This window comes from Oncorhynchus kisutch, linkage group LG23, assembly GCF_002021735.2.
Source record: "Oncorhynchus kisutch isolate 150728-3 linkage group LG23, Okis_V2, whole genome shotgun sequence".
In the NCBI taxonomy this organism is placed as follows: Eukaryota; Metazoa; Chordata; class Actinopteri; order Salmoniformes; family Salmonidae; genus Oncorhynchus; species Oncorhynchus kisutch.
This window is the reverse complement of record NC_034196.2, coordinates 29,785,959-29,800,629: the sequence shown is the minus strand read 5'-3', so window position 1 is coordinate 29,800,629 and position 14,671 is coordinate 29,785,959.

The window sequence follows — 14,671 nt, the reverse complement described above, 5'->3', positions numbered from 1 at the left end:
CCATGACATCATTTTCTGGAATTTTCCAAGCTGTTTAAAGGCGCAGTCAACTTACTGTATGTAAACCTCGGACCCACTGGAATGGTGATACAGTGAATTATAAATGAAATAATCTGTAAACAATTTTGGGAAAAAATTGTCATGCACAAAGTAGATGTCCTAACCGACTTGCCAAAACTATAGTTTGTAAACAAGAAATTTGTGGAGTGGTTGAAAAACTAGTTTTAATGACTCCAACCTAAGTGTATGTAAACTTCTGACTTCAACTGTATACGTTGTACGTACAAGTCTGAATTTGATGGTGGGGTGGGAGCTTTTACAGTTCATATTTTTTTTAAGAGAATGTTTATTGAAAGACATATTTAATCTATTTCCACATTCATATACCCTATCCATATTTTCAGTTTTTTTTGCCTTATGTGAAGAAGAGATTAGGAGCATGCACTACCACTCAAATTCAATGTATACTGTCGTTTGTTGTGTTTATGCATTTTTAGCCAGTGATCCGTGGCTCTTAGATCCAGAGAGGAAGCTGTGTCCACATTAAACACATCCCCTGGGTACACAGAGCACAGAGAATAAAGGTCCAGCTGTTCAGGTCCCAGACGGAACATTAAAGCAGTCTGGTCACTGTTTACATTGGATACTGTACTGAGCTCTGGTTTATAGACACACACACACAGTGAACATAGTGTACACTGACTGACTGAACATTTTTCTCAAACAGGCCCAGTCTGAGGGGATTGACTTATCATGGTACAATTGTCAGAGGAAGTTTTGTTTGCTTCCTCTGAGACTTACATACGAGTATGGCTGCATCAAATTATAGAATGGTTTAACCAGCATTGGCTGGTTAAACCATTCTATAATTTGATGCAGCCATACTCGCTTACCTCGCTGAAGATAGAATGGGGGTTAGTCCCCAATTCTGGCATCAAGGCCTCACAAAGGAAATGCCGACATTGCTAAGCAAGGTTTTGTTCCTGTGGATTTACCAATAATCTACTTTACCCCAAAGGTCAGCAGATGGATGTGGAAGGGGTCAGTATGTCCTAACTGATTTATGTCCGTGAATGAGTGACTGACTGGGCTTTGTAGGTTAGATGGGGACACTACAGCCACTATTTTGAAATTGTCAAGTGCTGCAGTAATATTGCAATGCCATTAGAGGGCACTGCTACTGTAGGGTACTCATCACACACATCCAATAACTTTGGACTTCTAACACTTCACATATTATTCTAGTTTAAGTGGTATATTGCCTAAGAGATTTTTACATTTGTTGTCATTTAGCAGACGCTCTTATCCAGAGCAACTTACAATAGTAGAATACATTTGTGTGTTTTTTCCATAGTGGTCACCCCCGGAAATTGAGCTCAACCCTGAGCTGTGTTCGAATAACTGTACTAACATATTGTATACTACATACTTAATGAGTATATACTACATACTAAATACTATTAGTTCATTTTAGTGTACTGTAGACGAAACAGTATCCTTTCAGTTGAGCGTCTAGCTCTTCTCCGGACTACCGGAAGTTGATGCTGTTGCTATGCAACCTCTTGCTAGCTAGTTAGCATAAACAGATGACTTGTTAGACATTTTATGACTGTGTTGCCAGAGTGCGCTCATACATTCAGAGCATTGTCAGATTGTCCGTTTGTAAAGAGCGTTACGCATTTTTTTTTTTTTTTTTTTTAGAGCAGTTTTCATGTTATCTAGAGCGTTGGTGATTAACTGTGTTACTGGCAACAATTTAAAAACAATTTTTTACTGACTATCTGACACCGGCCAAATTCATTATTCTGTGCATTATTCTGTGCTCACATGAGTGCAGTGATGCCAATTTAGCAATTTTGTTGCTAGATTTAGCAACTTTTCAGACTACCCTCGCAAAGTTTTTTTCAAACAGCACCTAGCAACAAATGTAGCTACTTTTAAAAATTTATTTTGAACTTTTAGCAACTTTTGAAAAGTGGCTAAAATGCACGCATGACACAAAAACAATTTTCTCTGTCACACACTCAGTCACAACACACGTGCCTGGCTCCAAAAGGGCATTGTGAGTGACGTCAGCAGCAGGCGCTCAGCACGTGCACAGGCAGCAGGCGAGCAGCAATTTCAGCAAATTGTAAAACATTGTTGGCTGACTGCAGCAGCAGTAGTACAGGTTCGACGAGACAAACCCAATGAATATAGTTTGTCACGAATGTTTGATCTTGAACAGAACTTATAACATTTCTCAATCAAATGTGTACAGTGTAGAGAAATGCTATTTCTTATGCAGGTGACCAAACTATTGTTAATAAAGGGCTACAACTCAAAGTAAAGCCTGTGGGGTCCCCTACAGGATAGCTCCCGCATTACACTAATTGACAAAACCAGCGCGCACACACATAATCTCAGTTGTAGCTGAACATTGTGTGCCCGAAGAGGATTCTACGATGACGGACAGACAACTGAGCCAATGGCGGAAGACTACAGACTACACCCCAGCTGAACCAATCCAAAGATCCGATCTTCCAGAATCAACCTACTTTCTGTTCTATATATAAGTGGTGTACTGATTGTATCGGTCTCTTTGTCTGCAGTTCCGTACGAACCAGCGGGAGAGCCATAATTACGCTGTTCTAGATATCTTCACTCTGAATAAACTGTTGCTTGTCATACAATTTACCACCTTGTCTGAATCGATCCTTGACCGACTCGCCCGTCTACATATCCAATTTCTAACAACAGCCAGAAGCACAGAAAAGAGTGGGAGTCTGTACCTGAACAAATGTCAAATCATATTTTTCGTTGAGATGGCCAGTCAATTTGAGTAACGTTATTGTGTATTCTACGTAATGACATCACAATGTAATTTAGCAACAAATCAATCTGCCTCTAGCAATTTACCCTGAAAATTAGTTGGCAACACTGCATGAGGGCTCTGAAATCAAAATCGGAGTAGGTAGCCAGAGCAAATTTATGAAAGCTTCCGAACGTCCATTGAAAACGCACAATTACTATATCATTTAGCTAAGCTAAGAATGACTGGAATAATCAATAAACATTGGGTAGTTAGTTAGATAGCCCATACATAATATACTGGTAAGTTTGATGTATAAGTAGCCAACTAACGTAAGGTGATTAGCCAACATACCGGTACATACTGCTGTAATGATATGCCATAAGGACAGAGTAGCTAACAAATTGTCAGCCAACATAACGTGTACGGTAATTTATTTGAAAAGTAATTACTTTATTACATTGCTCAACATTTTGTTAACATTTGTCATAAATAGTTAAAGCAATGAATTTGTATCAGCTATCGTTGGACTTCAGTTGCATATTTTTCTTCAAATCTGAAAATGATGTGACGCCAAGCCCAATTCCTGAAGAATTGCATTATGGGCCCTAAAGTACGGAAATAGTGTCCTCCTCGTGTATACTTCATATTTTGGCAAACTTAGCACGACATCTGGGAATTTTTGGCATACTAACTATATCAATACTATGACCAATAAGCATACTATATACTAAATTCACGTCACAAATAGTACGGTTAGTGTGGATAGTATGAATATTTGAACACAGCTCTGGTGTTGCACGTGCCATGCTCTACCAACTGAGCCACATGGGACCACATGTAATGTAATGGCTTATTTTCGTAGGCACTAATGGCGGCTAACTCCGCCTTGGCACGTTGGCCAAAGCCTATGGGTATTTTTTATATTTTTTTAGAGGTTTTGGATAAATGGCGAAAATAAGATATATAATAAACACAGGCTTAGGAGATCTTATTATACATTTTGTTCTATCTTCATCAACTAATGGTCGCCTACTGGGAATTTCTAAGCATTTATGTAAATCAAAACAAGCACATAAATCACACTAAAGCTTCAAAATTCATAAAGGTCATGTTAACTGACTGATATTATCTCATAGAACAAAACATACAAGATTTCCCAAGCTGGTTTTAACCTCAGACCTTATTTTCTGAGTTTATTCCAAAATCCTATTCTTTCTCCTTTTACTAACTAGATGTATAAAATGCTAACTAATTTCCGTTTTTTAGGACTACAAGCTGGCAAGCTCTATATGAACATCAAGTCTAAGCTTGTGAGAAAAGCTTTTGTAAAGAAGTAAGGTTGGGTTTGAAAATGTTTTTAGTTTTGTTGTAGATTAATTTAAAAAATTGTCAGATGATACAATTGGCATGGCTATGCTTTTATTCTAATAACTGAATACATAGGCTAATAGAATATAGCTTTTTCCTCACAGAAACATACACAGGGTATACAAAACATTATGAACACCTGTTCTTTCCATGACTGACCAGGTGAAATCTATGATCCCTTATTGATGTCACTTGTTAAATACACTTCAATAAGTGTAGATGAAGGGGAGGAAACAGGTTAAAGAAGGATTTTTAAGCCCTGAGACAGTTGAGTCATGGATTGTGATTATGTGTCATTCACAGGGTGAATGGGCAAGACAAAAGATTTCAGTGCCTTTGAACAGGGTATGGTAGTAGGTAGTAGTAGCTCACCGGTTTGAGTGTGTCAAGAACTGCAATACTGCTGGGTTTTTCATGCTCAACAGTTTCCCATGTGTATCAAGAATGGGTGGTGGACCAAAGGACATCCCGACAACTTCACACAATTGTGGGAAGCATTGGAGTCAACATGGGCCAGCCTCCCTGTGCAACGCTTTCCACACCTTGATCCATGCCCGACATATTGAGGCTGTTCTGGTTGTAAAAGGTGGTGCAACTCAATATTATTTCTTTGGCCGCCTCTCCTTCCAGTTCTCTGCTGCCAATGACTGGAACGAACTACAAAAATCTCTGAAACTGGAAACACTTATCTCCCTCACTAGCTTTAAGCACCAACTGTCAGAGCAGCTCACAGATTACTGCACCTGTACATAGCCCACCTATAATTTAGCCCAAACAACTACCTCGTTCCCAACTGTATTTAATTTTAATTTATTTATTTATTTTGCTCCTTTGCACCCCATTATTTTTTATTTCTACTTTGCACATTCTTCCATTGCAAAACTACCATTCCAGTATTTTACTTGCTATATTGTATTTACTTTGCCATCATGGCCTTTTTTGCCTTTACCTCCCTTCTCACCTCATTTGCTCACATTGTATATAGACTTGTTTATACTGCATTATTGACTGTATGTTTGTTTTTACTCCATGTGTAACTCTGTGTCGTTTTATCTGTCGAACTGCTTTGCTTTATCTTGGCCAGGTCGCAATTGTAAATGAGAACTTGTTCTCAACTTGCCTACCTGGTTAAATAAAGGTAAAATAAAAATAAATACAATTAGGAAGGTGTTGCTAACTCAGTGTATTATTTATCCTTCAAATAAATACATTGAGTGAAATCAATATTTACAGGACATATAGAGCCACTATATTAAACCAGTAACAGTATGGTGACCAATGACATTGACAATAACAAAGAACATGATATTGATACTGGTGATAGTAGTTTTTAAGTCACAACTCCAGTAAGCTCTCTGTTCTCAACATGATCTCAAAAACTCACTGCTATATTTGATGACAACTCCCTGGCAATCTCATTCCAGCTCCTCATTTCTCTCTCTCCCACTCCTAAATGTTTCTCCTTCTATATCTCACTCCTGTACTCTGACCCCATTGAAGATTGTCCACCATCCAAGTGGTGATCTCCCTGCTGTTTTCTCCGGTTTGGCCTTCTGATGTCCTTCTGAGGAGGCTGGAGTATCTCCGTCCACTGAAAAGCGCAATATAGTGGGTTACATTAGCTTCAGGGGACAAATCATAGTGTTTAAAAACTATAGTACACAAGAGTATATGTAAAGTATATAGTATTTAGTTGAGTATACAAATTAATAATTAGTAGGGAAATATCTTACTGTTTTTTAAATGTGAAATACTCAAGTGTCTATGGTTATTTATCTTCAAATAATGTTCTTGGTGAAAAAAGACAATGGCCACGTCCGAATACCCATACTTGCATTCTATATAGTAGGCATTTTAGGTATGCAAAAATGGAATGTTTTATAGCATGTGAAATCTAGAAAATCGAGTATGCTTTAAATGCCAGGATGTTACACTCATTTCAGCTTTTCATCTTTTAGAATTCGCTGCACACTTATCCTTCTGCTTTCACCAAGAGCCCAGAACTGATCACATCAGAGATAGAGAGATGTGTGTCTCTGTGGCCCTGGGCCCCACACATTCCTTATTGTTGTTGACTTAAGAAGTCCTGTCACAGAGACACAAAGAGCTGCAATAGAGGAGCAACTTGCCTGCCTCGCAGAGAAGGTGTGGATAAACAACATAGTTCTCTTCACCAGAGGGGATCAGCTGGGAGACAATACTATAGAGGAGCACATTGAAAACGGGTGAAGATCTCTAATGGCTTGGTAGATGTGGAGACAGGTACCATGTTTTCAGCAAGAAGATGTTTGAAGACTACTCCCAAGTCAAAGAGCTGCTGGAGAAGATAGACAGTCTAACATTGTGGCAGAAAAGAGAGGAGGCAGAATATTTCAATGTTTTCAGGGCCATCTTCTCGGTATCCTCCAGTAGCTCTTTGACCTGAGAGCTATTCCCCCTGTTCCTATAGTTGAAAATGTGATATCTGTTCCCACAAATTCTTAAAAGATTTTGAATGCTTTTTTCTTTTACTCTATAATTGTGCCCTGCAGTATGTCTGCTCCAGTGAACAGCACCATGGTCTTCCCTAGTAGCCCCGTTCGTCGCTCCACAGACCTCCACTGGGGGTCTGTGAATGATGAGCACGTTAATGACCAGGAGGAGAGCATGAAGTTTGGGGAACACTGACAAACCCAGTCCACAATATCTTGCTCGGGTGAGAAAGCTGTGGAATTCTTCTGTCAGCCAGAAGTGTCTACCACCACCACTCTGCTTCCTACCACCTCAGCCTGTGCCTTCTGGTGCTTGGAGGTCCACTGCCCAAATGCATTTATGTCCAGGATGGTGTTTCCTGTAGAGCTCTTGACAGCATTCCCCTCCCCCAGAAGCACCATCCTCAACTCTGAGAGCAGCTGAGCTGCACCTGTAATGAGAATGTGTCTTTACAGTCTAAAATGTTATATCAATGTCAACATTTTAGGACATTCCTGAACAGTTTGCTGAGACCTATAAGAGTTCTGATAAAATTATCTTGTAAAAATATAAATATTTCACTTAAAAAGTGCAACAGTAGTGTGTCCGAAAATGTAAGCATTACGTAAGGCCGGCGAACACTAACCACAAGGCCACTGAGTTGGTGAGGACTCTGGACTGTATCCCCCAGTAGACCAAGGTGTTGGTCCACTGAGCGCAGGTACTAGGTCTGCAGGGATCACCAGCAACACAGCGTCTGGGGCAAACTCAGCACATCTCCTGATCTCCTGCTGCTCAGTGTCTTGCACAGAAAACTCACTCCAGCCAACAGTGTCCACAACAGTCACCTGCCTAATGATAACAACAGTAACAGTAAATCAACATCAGATTTTTCTAAATAATCAGACAGCAACATCATCAATAATTACGTCCACAACAGTCACCTGCCAAATGATTTAAAAAAGTAAAAGTAATCAACATCAGATTTTTCATCATCAGACAGTAACAACATCATCAACATCATCAATAATTATGATTTTATTTAGTGATATTTTTCTTGCCCCCTCAAGGTACTTTTCATACATATAGGTGATGGGATTCAGGAAGCTGGTTGTTTGGTGCTAGTTCCTACTGTTGTCTATTGGGGTTGTGTCACAAAGCATCATGGAGTTTTGCATGTGTTAAGATGAGCATGTTCCAGATATATGGTTGAACTGATTAATTTCTCCTGTCTCATCATTATTCCATTGTTATAAAGACGTGATTATGAAACCCACAAGATATGACAAAATATTAGTGACGAGTAAGTCTTCAACCTACAGGAACTTTTCTTTCCAGAAGAAGTCAGGTTTTTACAGTGCCTTGCTAAAGTAATCATCCCCTTGGCATTTTTCCTATTTTGTTGCATTGCAACCTGTAATTTAAATAGATTTTTATTTGGATTTCATGTAATGGACATAGACAAAATAGTCCAAATTGGTGAAGTGAAATGGAAAAAAAACTTTTAGACTGAAAAAACTGTGTGCGTATGTATTCACTCCCTTTGCTATGAAGCCCCTAAATAAGATCTGGTGCAACCAGTTACCTTCAGAAGTCACATAATTAGTTAAATAAAGTCAATCTAAGTGTCACATGATCTGTCAATTGATCTCAGTACATATACACCTGTTCTGAAAGGCCCCAGAGTCTGCAACACCCCTAAGCAAGGGGCACCACCAAGCAAGTGGCACCATGAAGACCAAGGAGCTCTCCTAACAGGTCAGGGACAAAGTTGTGGAGAAGTAGAGATCAGGGTTAGGTTATAAAAAAATATCCGAAACTTTGAACATCCCACAGAGCACCATTTAATTCATTATTCAAAATGAAAAGAATATGGCACCACAACAAACCTGCCAAGAGAGCACCGCCCGCTATGACTGGCGCAAATCCAACACATTTCATCACCCCGAGAATCTCATCCCCACAGTGAAGCATGGTGGTGGCAGCATGTTTTTCATCGGCAGGGACTGGGAAACTGGTCAGAATTGAAGGAACAATAGATGGCGCTACATGCAGGGAAATTCTTAAGGGAAACCTGTTTCAGTCTTCCAGAGATTTGAGACTGGAACGGAGTATGACCCTAAACATACTGCTAAAGCAACACTCGAGTGGTTTAAGGGGAAACATGAAAATGTCTTGGAATGGCCAAAGCCCAGACCTCAATCCAATTGAGAATCTGTGGTATGACTTAAAGATTGCTGTACACCAGCGGAACCCATCCAACTTGAAGGAGCTGGAGCAGTTTTGCCTTGAAGAATGGGCAAAACTCCCAGTGGCTAGATGTGCCAAATTTATAGAGACATACCCCAAGAGACTTGCAGCTGTAATTGCTGCAAAAGATGGCTCTACAAAGTATTGACTTTGGGGGGGGGGGGGTGAAAAGTTATGCATGCTCAAGTTTTCAGTTCTTTTGTCTTATATCTTGTTTGTTTCACAATAAAAAATATTTTGCATCTTCAAAGTGGTAGGCATGTTGTGTAAATAAAATGATACAAACCCCCCAAAAATCAATTTTAATTCTAGGTTGTAAGGCAACAAAATAGTAAAAATGCCAAGAGGGTGAATATTTTCGCAAGCCACTGTCAAGTTGAAAACTGTTATTTTCTGTTTTACAGTCTAGGCTAATGATAGCATAGTGTATTGCAGAGGCAAGTGTCGAGCTATCTAGGAGAGAGAGTTAGCATTGTCATGGACAGCAGAAAAGGATTTCAGACTGATGTCAGAGCAGAAAACAACATGATTAAAAAGGGAGGAATATACAGTGATTAAAGGAAAGGATATTTATTCAACTGTACGATGAATTTTAGAATAAAAAAACTGCACAATGAGCGAACTTGAGGATAAAACGTCAGCGTGTGAAATCAATCAAGATCACTTGACTGAGGAAAACATTGCAGTGCTTGAGGACAATATTGAAGTGAGTGCCAATCATGAGCCTATTGAGAAATGAAAAATGGCTGGAATTGTTGGAAACATTGGAAGGTTTGATGAAAGTATTGAGCAGTGATGCTCATATATGATGAATTCAGAAAGAGTTAGACATCATGTGAACTGGGACAGCTTAATCCTAACGCGTTTACTTCTTGGTCTGACAAGAGAAAGTTTAAAGTATTGTTATGGGCTAGGGGTCCCACTAGCGGGACACCTGTCGACAACTTCCTGTGAAATTGGAGGGCCCGCAATTCAAATCAATAATCATAAATATCATTGATATTAAACATTTAGGTACATACAAGAGTGTTAAACTGGTTAAACGCTTAAATTATTGTTAATCTAACTGCACTGTCCGATTTACAATAGGCGTTTACAATGAAAGCATGCCATGCGATTGTTTGAGGATGGCGCCCCACATCAAAATATTTATCCACCAGCACAGGTTCCATAAATTCACAAACAGCAATTAAATATGAACTTACTTCTTCCTCTGATTTGTCATCTAAAGGGTCCTAGCTACAAAATGTAGTGCCATTTTGTTAGATAAAATCCTTCTTTATATACCAAAAAGTCAGTTTAGTTGGTGCCATCAATTTGAGAAATCCACTCGTTCAACATGCAGAGAAAGGAATCCAAAAAGCTACCTCTAAACTTTGCTGAAACAAGTCAAAATATGTTTCTATTTTATCCTCACATACACTAAAATGTAATTAAACTATAATATTTCATATGGAAAGAAGTATTTTCAATAGGAAAGCGATGTGCGCATTCAAGAATTTCTAAGTCTGTATCACAGTACTAAAACTCCTTATTCTTCTTCATTTTGGAAGAAACAAGCCTGAAACCTTGAACAAAGACTTCCACATCTAGTGGAAGCCATAGGAATTGCAATCTGGGAGATTTGGATATGCCCCTATACTTTCCATTGTAAGAGCATGGGCTCTCAAAACAAAAATCTGGTTGGTCTCCACATGATAAAAATCAAATCACTTCATTGTTGAGATATCATAAAGGGGGGCAGAGCAAGCTTCAAACAAGATGCTCACCCCCCGAAGCACACAGCGTTTTTTTAAAGTTTTGATGTTAAGGTAATAAAACTGTCATAAATAATGCACTGTGACAAATTGCTATATGCACACTATATACTTGTGCATCAAAATACATAAAAAGGTTGTCAACATTGTCTAAATTTGTGTAATTCAGAAATGTTTTGTCCCATTTTACCAACCATAGCTACCTAAAGTGATAAAGTAGGACAGCATGTAGTAGCTAAAGTGGGACAGTCTTATAGACTTTTCCAATGGAGGAAAGTGATCCAGTTTACATTAGGGACCCCTGTACTTACGTTATGCAGGGCTCTGGTTAATGTAATACTATATCCTGTACATTTTTTCCTTGTAGTACTGTTATTAGTACTGTTATTTGAGTGAATTCAGAAAAAGTGGGAGACCTTTTGCATTTCTGTCTTCTGTAACCTCTTCAGACATCAACCAACATATTGGCCCAACACATGATACATTTCCGAAATCCACAGATGTTCCCTAATCCCACATTTTCATTGTCATCGGGGTACAATTGGGTCTATAATAAAGATGTGTCAGTTCATCTAACCTGCTGTCCCACTCTACCAAATGCCAACAAAAATATGGTTTTGACTCCTGTGAATATGATGTAAAAATGTGTTTTGTGTGTGATTAGGAAACAACTTGAGGATTTCAGAAATGTATCATGTGTTGGGCTAGTATGTTGGTAGATGTCTAAAGAGGTTACAGAAGATGGAAACCGTTTGAAAATGTTGTTCTTGCAAATGACATATGAGGTATAAAGTGTGCCTACATTTTGTTGTGTAATGGGGCTAAAGACATTTAATTTACTACGCAGCCTTCTACAGACAGACAGGCCAGGTAATAAGATGTATGGGGATATTGTGGAAATACTGAAAGGACACTTTTCACCAAAACCACTAGTTATTGCTGAAAGGTTTAGGTTTCATGGAAGAAATCAGGAAGAGGGAGAATCAGTGACAATGTTTGAAACTGCATTAAATAAACTATCAGAGCACTGGCAGTTTCATGATGTTCTAAATGACACCATTAGAGACAGTCTAGTATGTAGGCTATGGAGTGAAGCTACACAAAAAAAGACTATTGACTGAAAGTAATCTGACCTTAGCAAAGGCTATTGAAGTCAGTATGTCCATGGAACTAGCTGCTAAAGAGGCTCAGCAGTTGGGTTTGTCAGGACGAGTTCAGAGTTGCAACTGAAAATCAGAGACGGGGAAATCGAGGCACATGCTTCCGCTGTGGCAAAGTGGGACATTAGGTATCTACATGCTGGTATAAGGACATGGATTTCTGAGCCCGTGGCAAAAGGGCCACATCAAACGAGCCTGCAGAAACAAAAATAGAGAGACATTCCAATGAAAGGAAAAGGGACATGTTCATGCTCTTGAGCAGGAGAACACAGATGTGAGTCACTCAGACGAGGAAGTCACACTGGATATACTGACTGTAGCTGGGGAGCTGCACCTTGCTAGGGGGCAGCCGGTGCGTATGGAGTTTGACATAGGGCAGCTGTATCTCTTATGTCAGACACAGTCTACATAAAGACATTGAAACTCCTTCCACTTCAGCCAGCACATATCATGTTGAAGACTTATCCAGGTGAATCTGTAGCTGGGAGACATCACTGAGGTCAGAGTTCCGTTGAACGGGCAAACTGAAAAGCTGCCACTCTACGTGTGAAAGGAGACTATCCATCACTACTGGGACATTCGTGGCTGGAGAAAATCACACGGTGCATACAATCACACATGGAGACACAGATCTACCTGCCATCTTAAAGATAAGTATTTCATGGAGAGCTGGGTAGTATGAAAGACATTACATTAATATTAAGCCAGACAGTTAACCAACGTTTCTGAAATGCTATCAGACCAAAAGTCAAGGCTGACTAGGACGCTCTAGTCAAGAACAAAGTGCTAGAGCTGGTTAGCGTGAATGAATGGGCTACACCCATCGTACCATTCCTTAAACCCCTTGCTCCTACCTGAGACGAAAACGTCCCAACTAGACATCTGGAAATGCAAATGCGCTATGCTACATGCTAATAGCACTCGTTAAAACTCAAACGTTCATTAAAATACACATGCAGGGTATGGAATTAAAGCTACACTCGTTGTGAATCCAGGCAACAAGTCAGATTTTTAAAATGCTTTTCGGCGAAAGCATGAGAAGCTATTATAAGAGAACATGCAACACCCCGAAATACCTGAATGCTACGTAAACAAAAGATTTCGCGTAGCCGGCGCTACCCAAATAGCATAAATAAAATATAAAACTTTCATTACCTTTGAAGATCTTCTTTGTTGGCACTCCTATATCCCCCATAAACATCACTATTAGGTCTTTTTTTCGATTAAATCGGTCCATATATACCTAAAATAGCCATCTATGTCATTTTTTTTAATTAAAAAAGTTGACGATAAACTTTCACAAAACACTTCGAAATACTTTTCTAATCCAACTTTAGGTATCAGTAAACGTTAATAATCTATCAAAATGATCACAGGGCGATGTGTATTCAATAGCTCCACGATTTCAAATCATCTTCCAAAATCTTTCTTCCATACCTTCCAGTCGGAGACCGGATGGAAAGTGATCTCTCAGGTTGGTTTGACCAAGAAATAAACAACCCGGAAATGACGAGACTGGCGACATCGTGTGGAAGCTGTAGGAATTGCAATCTCTGCCCTATGTAATTTAGTTTCCATTTAACAATCGGTGGAAGTGGCGGATTGATACTTTTTTCAGTTTTCAGTGACCAGATTTTCTTGCGCTTTTCGCTGAAATACACGCTCTGTTCAAGTCACAGCCGTGATTTAACCAGTTTTAGAAACGTCAGAGTGTTTTCTATACACACATACTAATCATATGCATATACTATATTCCTGGCATGAGTAGCAGGGCGCTGAAATGTTGCGCGATTTTTAACAGAATTTTCGAAAAAGGAGGGGGTCGACTTAAGAGTTAAGAAGGATGGTGGAACCAGGGATATGTGGAGACTTTAAAAAGTCACAGTTCACTCTGTGTTATCTGCTGAGCAGTGTCCGCTACCACACAGACTACCTTTTCGCGGGTTGTTTAGCTGGGCGACAAAAGTTCAGAAAAATCAACCTCTGACAAGCCTACTTGCAGATGCACATGGATGAATATTCAAAGGATGCACTGACCGTTGTGACACACAAGGATCTCTTCAGGTACTCTCGTCTACCGTTTGGAATCACGCCAGCGCTGTTCCAGATCTTGAATGGATTGCCAGGAGAACAACACTACCTGCATGACATCCTCATTACTGGAAAAGATCAAGAGGACCACCTCCAGAACCTGGATGTGACCTTACAGATATTGAAGGACTACAGACTGCGAGTTCGCAACGACAAAATGTCCATCCTTCCAATCATTGGTTGAATACCTCGGCCATATCATCGATGCCACAGGCTTTCATAGAGCTCTGTCCAAGGTCAAGCCTATCTTGGATGCCCCAGCGCCTCAGAACCTCAGCCAATTACGTTATTTCATGGGGTTACTGAATAACTAAAGACATTTCATTCCGATCTTAGCAACGAAACTGCTATATCTATATTGTGCCAAATAAAGTAACAGGGTTGATGATTTCATTTTAAATCAGACATAAATATTCTTGTGACAGGGGGATTGGAAACTTGAGTGCATCAGGGAGTGCCAAATGAATGCAAGTTAATAAATACATGTAAAAAACAATTCCAGCCTGTCTGTCTATGGGTAACATCGATGCTACGCTGTGATGCTTGATGTGTTATCGACCCACTCAGTTTTCCAGCACAAAAAAACAGAAAATAGCCAAAAAGGGTAGAACTAGCTCTATGATTTGGATATTAGTTAAATGTTTTTTTTTACATTTTTTGTTTTTAAAAGGAAATAGTTTCACTGTAACGGCAGATCTCCTCTTCGTCTGAAGAGGAGTAAGGATCGGACCAAGATGCAGCGTGGTAAGTGTCCATAAATTTAATCAAAGAAAGCACTGAACACGGAATACAAAAATAAC